The sequence below is a fragment of the Elephantulus edwardii genome, unplaced genomic scaffold (assembly GCF_000299155.1).
Source record: "Elephantulus edwardii isolate Elephantulus edwardi_28Jun2011 unplaced genomic scaffold, EleEdw1.0 scaffold00051, whole genome shotgun sequence".
In the NCBI taxonomy this organism is placed as follows: Eukaryota; Metazoa; Chordata; class Mammalia; order Macroscelidea; family Macroscelididae; genus Elephantulus; species Elephantulus edwardii.
In genome coordinates, this window is record NW_006399801.1 from 893,686 (window position 1) to 901,271 (window position 7,586).

Consider the following 7,586-nt stretch of genomic DNA (forward strand, 5'->3'; position numbering starts at 1 on the left):
CTTTTCACATTTGAGAAGCTCCTGTGGAGGGGAGGGCAACTCACCCTGCTTAAAGTCTTTACAGGTCTCTAGCTCAATGGGAAGACTTGCCCCAGTTGCAGAGCTCACTGCTCCAGGAAAGAGGAGGATAACTAATCCTGCCAGAAGTCCTCTCCGGTCCTATGGCTGGTGGGAAATCTCTCCTGACTGAGGATCTCACCTCTCCAGGGTAGAAGGGGGCAACTTGCCCTGTTTTAAGTCATCTCTGATAGATTGTCAAAACTTGTATTCCATAAAGTGTTCAGACCTTCAGTTAGCAGCCATTGCATCATCAGGATTCCTTTTATGCCATTGTCTCTTTTACTTGGGGGCATTACCCCAAAGTACAACAAGCTAGGTGGCTTCTAAGAATAGATATTTTTTATTTCATGCCTTGGGAGCCTCAGAGTTTGAAATCAAGACATTGGCAGGGTCAGGCTTAGAGATTATTAGAGTTCATCCTTCTATGTGTGTCTCTGCTACTCTTCTCTTTAATATGAGAACTGATCATGTAAAATTAACTACAGTAGTGTACCGCTCTGGTGGTGTAGTGACAAGAGGCTGTGCTGCAAATCTAAAGGCACATGATTCAAAAACACCAGCTGCTCCATGGGAGAAAGATGAATGATTTCTTCTTAAATGATTAACTGCCTCTGAAAACCCACTAGAGGGTCAGCTAGTGATCATTTCCAAATTGATGGTACACTACAACAACAAAAACAAAAGTGTACTGCTTCCCATGCAATTAACTGCTTCTGAAAACTCACTGGAGGGTCAACTGTGGGTTGGTTCCAACTCTGCAGTACACAACAACAACCACTAAAGGACAGCATTAAAATCCACAAACTGTTTCATGGCAGTCAGCTTCCATAAAGATTTACAACTTTAGAAAACTGATGGGGTTATAATGAGTTAGAGCTGACCTGATTACAATAGACATATAAATTTAAGACCTACCCTTCTCTAGTATGACCCCATGTTAACGAATCACATCTTCAAGGACCTTATATTCTAATAGGTTCACACTCAGAGATACCATGTGTTAGAACTTTAACTTACCTGTTATGGGGACAAAATTCAACCTATACTATCTTGCATGGAAAAGCAATAAGAAAAAAAAATGCTGGCACCAGTACTGTGGTAATAATGGGAACTCAGGTGTCCATGAAAAGTTAAGCTAAAACACTTTATAATAACATTTACAAAAAGGTATGTGTTTTGTCTATGGGTTCCTTTCCAATACACAGAGCCCGAGAGCTCCCCAGAAGTCCCAAAGAACTGCAACAGTCCAGCTCTGCTTTACATCTTTGATAGGAGTATTTGTAATGTGCCCCTAATGCAGGCTATGTGACTTAAGTGGTCCCTAGTTTGTGCTTGACTATTAACCTCAATGTTAGAGGTTCAAATCCATCCAGCTATGCTGCAGGAAAAAGGTTTGATGATCTGCTTCTGTAAAGATTATAGCCAAACAGTGGAGCATTTCTACTTTGTATCATATTGAGTGGCCACAGTTAGAATCACCTGAAAGCAATGTACTCTTTTGGTATGTTTGCTTGTATATGGCATATAAAGCAGTGCCAGGCAGAGAATTAACATGCAACCATATTTATTAGTAAATGTTATGAACGACTAGGTCATCATTACTGGGGAATGGGGAGAGGGAGTCTTTCAATGATTGAAGGGTTGAGAGGGTCTCCCAAGTCACTCATATCTAATATTTGCAAATGGATTAGCTGACCTCTTTGAGGGCCTCTAGGCCTCTTTAGCTAAGATAATCAGTACAATGTTTTCAAGGAAATGGAGTTTGTGTTGCCCTAGGCTTTACTTCTATATTTTAATCAGACACTATGTGGTAGATAAAAGATATGGTCCATTCTCTAGCACTGGAAAGACTTTGAAGGTTAAAATATTTCCAACTTGGGATGTCCTTTAAAGGATAAAAAAAGAAATCTCAAGCTGCCTTCTTCTCAGTTTATGCTCTCCTCCATAGCCAATGTGAAAATTTAAATCATAGAGTCAGATTATCAATGTTCACCCAGAGGATTGTAGCAGAGTCATTAAATCTTATTACAAAGAGGAGTGCAGAAAGTAATTGCACATATTTGTAAGTAGCTTAGAATTGATTAAAAATGCATAAAGAAAAGCTGCAAAATTCTCCGCAGGCCCAGGAATGCTACCCCCTCAGGGAAACCATTACAGCTGCTGGTTTCCCTGTGAACCGTCAAAAGGCAGGCTCTCGGCTCTCTAGCCCTTTGGCACAAGACATGTGGTAGCCCAGGGAGATTGCTATGGCTTAGCTGGTCTGGGAGAAGTGGAATGCATATTTTATCTGAGAGGAATTGAGGAAAGCTCATCATATTGAATGGACTGAGTCTTGTCCAGTTCTCTTTTTCTACCTCACAGTTTGCATATTGCAGAGTAGCATTTGGGTAGGTTAGAAAGAAAGTAGGTATTAAAGCATTTCTAGGAAAATTCTACTCACTTGCATATTGCATGCACAGTGGATTAGCTGGTGTTTTTAGTGAAATTTCATCAGCATTTCCAAGAAAACACCATTGATATAGTTCTGTTCTTGTTTGCAATTTCTTAGAAATAATTTTTTTTTATAAGTCAATCAACCATCATGCTGGTTCCTGGCCACTGAAATCTTACTCCCTTTCTATGAGTATATTCCTTTAAAGAGTGCTTCTGTAATACCATTTGACCCAGAAATTCCACTACTTGGAATATACCCTAAAGAAACCAGAACTGACACCCAAATATATGCACACTCATGTTTATTGAGGCTTTGTTCACAATAGCAAAGAGTTGGGAACAAGCCAAGTGCCCATCACAAATGAATGGATAGAAAAGCTGTGGTATACAATGGAATACTTTGCTGCATTGAAAAACAAGAAACTCATGAAATATTAAACAAAATGGGTGATCCATGGAGGACAATATGCTGAGTGAAATCTCTCGATCACAAAAGGACAAATACTGCATAATGCCACTGTTGTAAAATGGAACTGACATTGGGGTTGGGGGAAACTAATTAAAGTGATAAATAATGTACACTGCTTTGAAACAGATGAGACAGAGAGCTATTTAAAAGGAATATATGATTAAGTAATATTCTCATGACAAGAGTCCAGAAGAAGAGCTGCACAGTAAAATGTACTGAGGATGCGGGGTGGGGGTGGCATGGGGGGAGGGTGGGGAGGGGTGTGTGAATATATAACAGTGAAATGGGTTTTTTTATTTTCAAAGTGGAAAGCAAACTGAGGGGGAAAGAGTGGGCAGGGAAGAATATGTACAACAATGAATGAATGGAAATCCAAAGTATAAACTTTCATTAAACTCTCAATTAAAAAAAATGAACAATTAATTCAAACAAAAAAAAGTGCTTCTGTTTGAGGACACACAATTTTATCTTTTTCTTTCAAGTTCCTAAAAAGAGAACAAGAAAATAACAACAAAAAAAATGTATCACTGACCACCACTAAGAGAACTGGAGGGAGCAATCAATGAATGACAGCTTTTTTCTCAAAGGTGGAATTGAGTGTAGTCATGGGGACTGATGGGCTAGGAGAAGGGAGCTTGAGGAGAGGATGCTCCTATGAGAGACCCACAACTGTAAACCTTCATCTTTCCTGTAGAATCCTACAGAGACTCAGAACTCAGGACCCATATGAGAGTAGGAGTGAAACATGAGAAGATATCCCAGAGCCCAGTCCTGACAAATCTCTTCCTACTCTTTGAACACAGAACAGCCAATAGGCAGACTTTTAACCCTCAGGCAAAAACAAACAAAAAAAGCAAAAGATTCTTCCCTAAAGAAATGGAACAAATTGTCTAAGGAGTACCAAGGTAGTTACTGAGGGCTGGTGCCAGGATGTAGCACACCCTGAGGCCCTGGTGGCTTGCTTGTTTCCATTCCACTTTTGGTGGAGTGAAAAATTTCAGAGGAGGAGCCTCAATTATAAATACCGAGCTCACATCTCCACTAGTGCCAGAGTTTATGATGTGAATGGGTAACAAAGAGCTATTGACATTTGAGTAGAGTTTCTTGGTTATTTGATACTTCTATAACAGAGACAACACAAGTAGATGGATTTAACAAAAATTCATTCTCTAAGTTAAGAAGCTGTGTATTGGGTGAAAGAAATGGGAAAGATCTTTTGTGAAAAACAATGTATTTAAACTTTGTAAATAAATCAGTATAAAATAAAAAAGGAAGCTGTGTATTGTTATTGTTGTTGTTGTATATGGTTGAATCAGAACTGACACATTGCTGACCCTATAGTGAGTTTTCAGAGGCAGTAAACTGCACAGGGAGAGATTACCCATCTTGCTCTGGTGGAGCTATCGGGGAATTAGAACCGTATGCTTTTGGGTTTGCTGCACAGCTCCTTACCACTAGGCTGCCAGAACTCCCTCAGTTAAGAGGCTAAAAGTCCAAATTCAAGGTGCTGACTCTAAAGTATTCTCTTTGCATTGATTCTGGATAAAGGACCTTGTTTGCTTCAGCATGTGTAGGATTAGCATTCCTTGGGCATCTCTGTGGTTCTTGGCCTTTCCTAGCACAGAGACCTGTAGCCAAAGAATATGACAATTTCTTCTTGGTGGTACTTAAGCTATCTCTGTTCATTTCTCTCTCTTATAATCTCTTGCAAAATCTATACATCGACCAAGAGATGGTTGTCTGAACAAAGGAAGGGAATACTGCATGGTTTAAAATTAAGAAAGATGTGTGTCAGGGTTGTATTCTTTCTTCATACATACACAATATATATGCTGAACAAATCATACTAGAAGGTGGAATTTAAGAAGAATGTGGCATTAGAATCAGAGGAAGACTCATCAACAATCTGTATTATGCAGATGACACAATTTTGCTTGCAGAAAATGAGGATAACTTGAAGTACTTGCTGAAGAAGATCAAGAAATACAGCCTTCAATGTGAGTTGTATCTCAACAGCAAGAACATGAAAATCCTCACCATTAGGTTAATGGGTAATTATTGGGGTCCTGCCCTGATATATCGAAACAGTTCCACCGAGAGAAAGGATGGGGATGAAATGAAGACACAGAGAGGCTAAACGCTGGTCACAAACAGCAAAAGTTTTTATTATTTGAAAAGCATATATAGGTTTTAGAAACATGTCTGCAGTAGCAATCACATTATCTCTTTCCATCTGAGATGCTGACTATCAGGTCAAACATTAACTCTCACAGACCTCAGCACAATACAAAGATGTTTTTCCAGCATACCTTATTGAGTGCTCTAAGAAACAAAGAGTTTTGGTAGATAACATTCCCTAAGGTCTGAGACCTTTGGTCACTCTCATTCATTAACATCCTACTTCCTTGAGTTGTTAATTGCCAAGCAGATTTTCTAGCCAAGATGGAGTTAGTCTTGCTGGTTTCACAGTACAGGGCTAAACTTGCTTTACAAGTTAGCCAGGCCCCTGACAGGTAATAACACAATAAATGGAGAAAAAGTTGAAACTGCCAATGATTTAATCTTGTGTGGATCTACAATCAATACTCTTGGTATAGAAATAAAAATATGTGTTACCTTGAGAAAAATCAGCTGTCAGGGACTTCTCTACTGTGTTGAAAAACAAGGATAGTAGTTTAAAGATTAAGATGTGCTTGATCCAACTGTGCTCTTTGATTAGTTGCTACACATCTGAAAGTCGGAGAATGACAAAGTTAGACAAAAGAAGTATCAATGCCTTTGAGGTGTGGTTTTGGAAAAGAGTACTTATTATCTCATGGATGGCCAAAGGAACCAGCAACTATGTCTTGGAGAGGTGTGATGAGAGTGCTCCTCGGAAGCAAGGTTGGTGAAGTTTTATCTCACATATTTTGGACATGTGGCTAGGAGGGGCCAGTCTTCGGAGAATAACATTTGTTCAGAAAAGTGAAGGATGGGCACAAGAAAGAAAAACTGTCAATAAGATGGGTTGACACAGTGACTGTAACAATGGGCTCAACTATATTAAATATGGTGAAGATATTACAGAGTAGGACCAGGTTCAGAGGCCCTGAACCTTTTGTTTATAGGCTTGCAACAAGTAGCAGTTGACTTAACAGCACATAATGGAAATGCCTAACAAGCTATTAGAGATTACTAATCAAAACAAAGAGTTATTGTCTCATCCCGATAATGGTAGTGAGGTTCAACTAGTCATGCTGTGAGAGTGTAACGAGTTTGAACTCTCATACACTGCTGCTAGGAATGGTTTTACTGATAGTTTCAGTTGTTTTTCTATTTTCTACTCCATTTATTTCTGCTCTAATTTTTAGAATTTCCTTTATCTTAGAGGTTACTTGATTTTACTTGTTTTTTCTATTTGTTAGATATTGGTTAAATAGTGGATTTTTTTCATCATTTATTTTCTTCTCTTTTAATGTGTTTGCTTATTGCTATGGATTGACTGCTAAATACTGCTTTTTCTGTATTCCAGACATTTAGATAAATTATGTTTTCATTCCATTTTTTTTCAGAAAAGTTGTTTTATATTATTTTTATTTCTTCTATTGTTGTTGTTGTTATGTACCATCAAGTCGCCTGTGACTCATAGCCACTCTATGTACAACAGCCCTAAACCCTGCTCTCTTCCTTACCAATCTTATTGTCTCTGACATATCTATCCCCATTACCCCACTCAGTCACTGAATTTACTCATCCATATTCCAGCAGAGTGTTGTTTAGCTTCCACATGCATGATATTTTTTTTCTCCCTTATCCTCTTATTGATTTTTAATTTTATAGTATTATAGTTTGGGAAAATGCTTTCAATGTTTTTCTAGTTGTAGTGTTAGCCACATATTTGCTTCTTTTTTAGCCAAATACAGTAGCCTACTCTGGTCTCCACCTACCTTAACGGTGGACATATGGTCTTGCAAATCATCAACAGCTGTGGAACTAAAGTAAGAGTAAGATAGCTTCTCACACTGATGTGCTAGACTTGTGGCAGGCGAGACTTGAGGGAGACTCGAGTAAAACCCTGGTGAGAGTGAGACCCTGGTGGCAAGACCCTGATGATGGTGGTGGAGAGATGGCATTTCTGTGGAGAAACTGTGGCAAGGTGTAAGCAGAAGAGCCCTGAGATAAAGGTCATAGTTAAAGATTTTTCTGTTCTTGCAAGATGCTTGAAGAAGCTAAGTTCTAACTACTGATTTGGGTTTGACTGCTGACTGAACCTAGAGCCTACACTAATGTAAGAATTATGCCTTGGAACTCATGGGCTAAAACTTGCATTTTGCATTGAGTGATATTCTTTGTTCTCCAACTTACTTCTCTAATAAACCCCATTCTCAGTACCACAACTGTGAGCCTGTGAGTCAAGAATGAATAAACAAACCTCCTGCTGCCAGTGTAACTCTAGAGGAACTATAGGGCTGGGCTATGGGCTCTTTATCTGCTTTATGCTCTGGGGTGTTGAGGAACTGTGTTATTCTCGGTACCTCCAGCTCTTTCAGAAAGATGCTCCTGGCCACGTGTCCCCCATGTCTCATATTCTGTTCTTAAGACCATAGTATATAAATATTCTGTTTTAAAAAAATAATTTTAATGA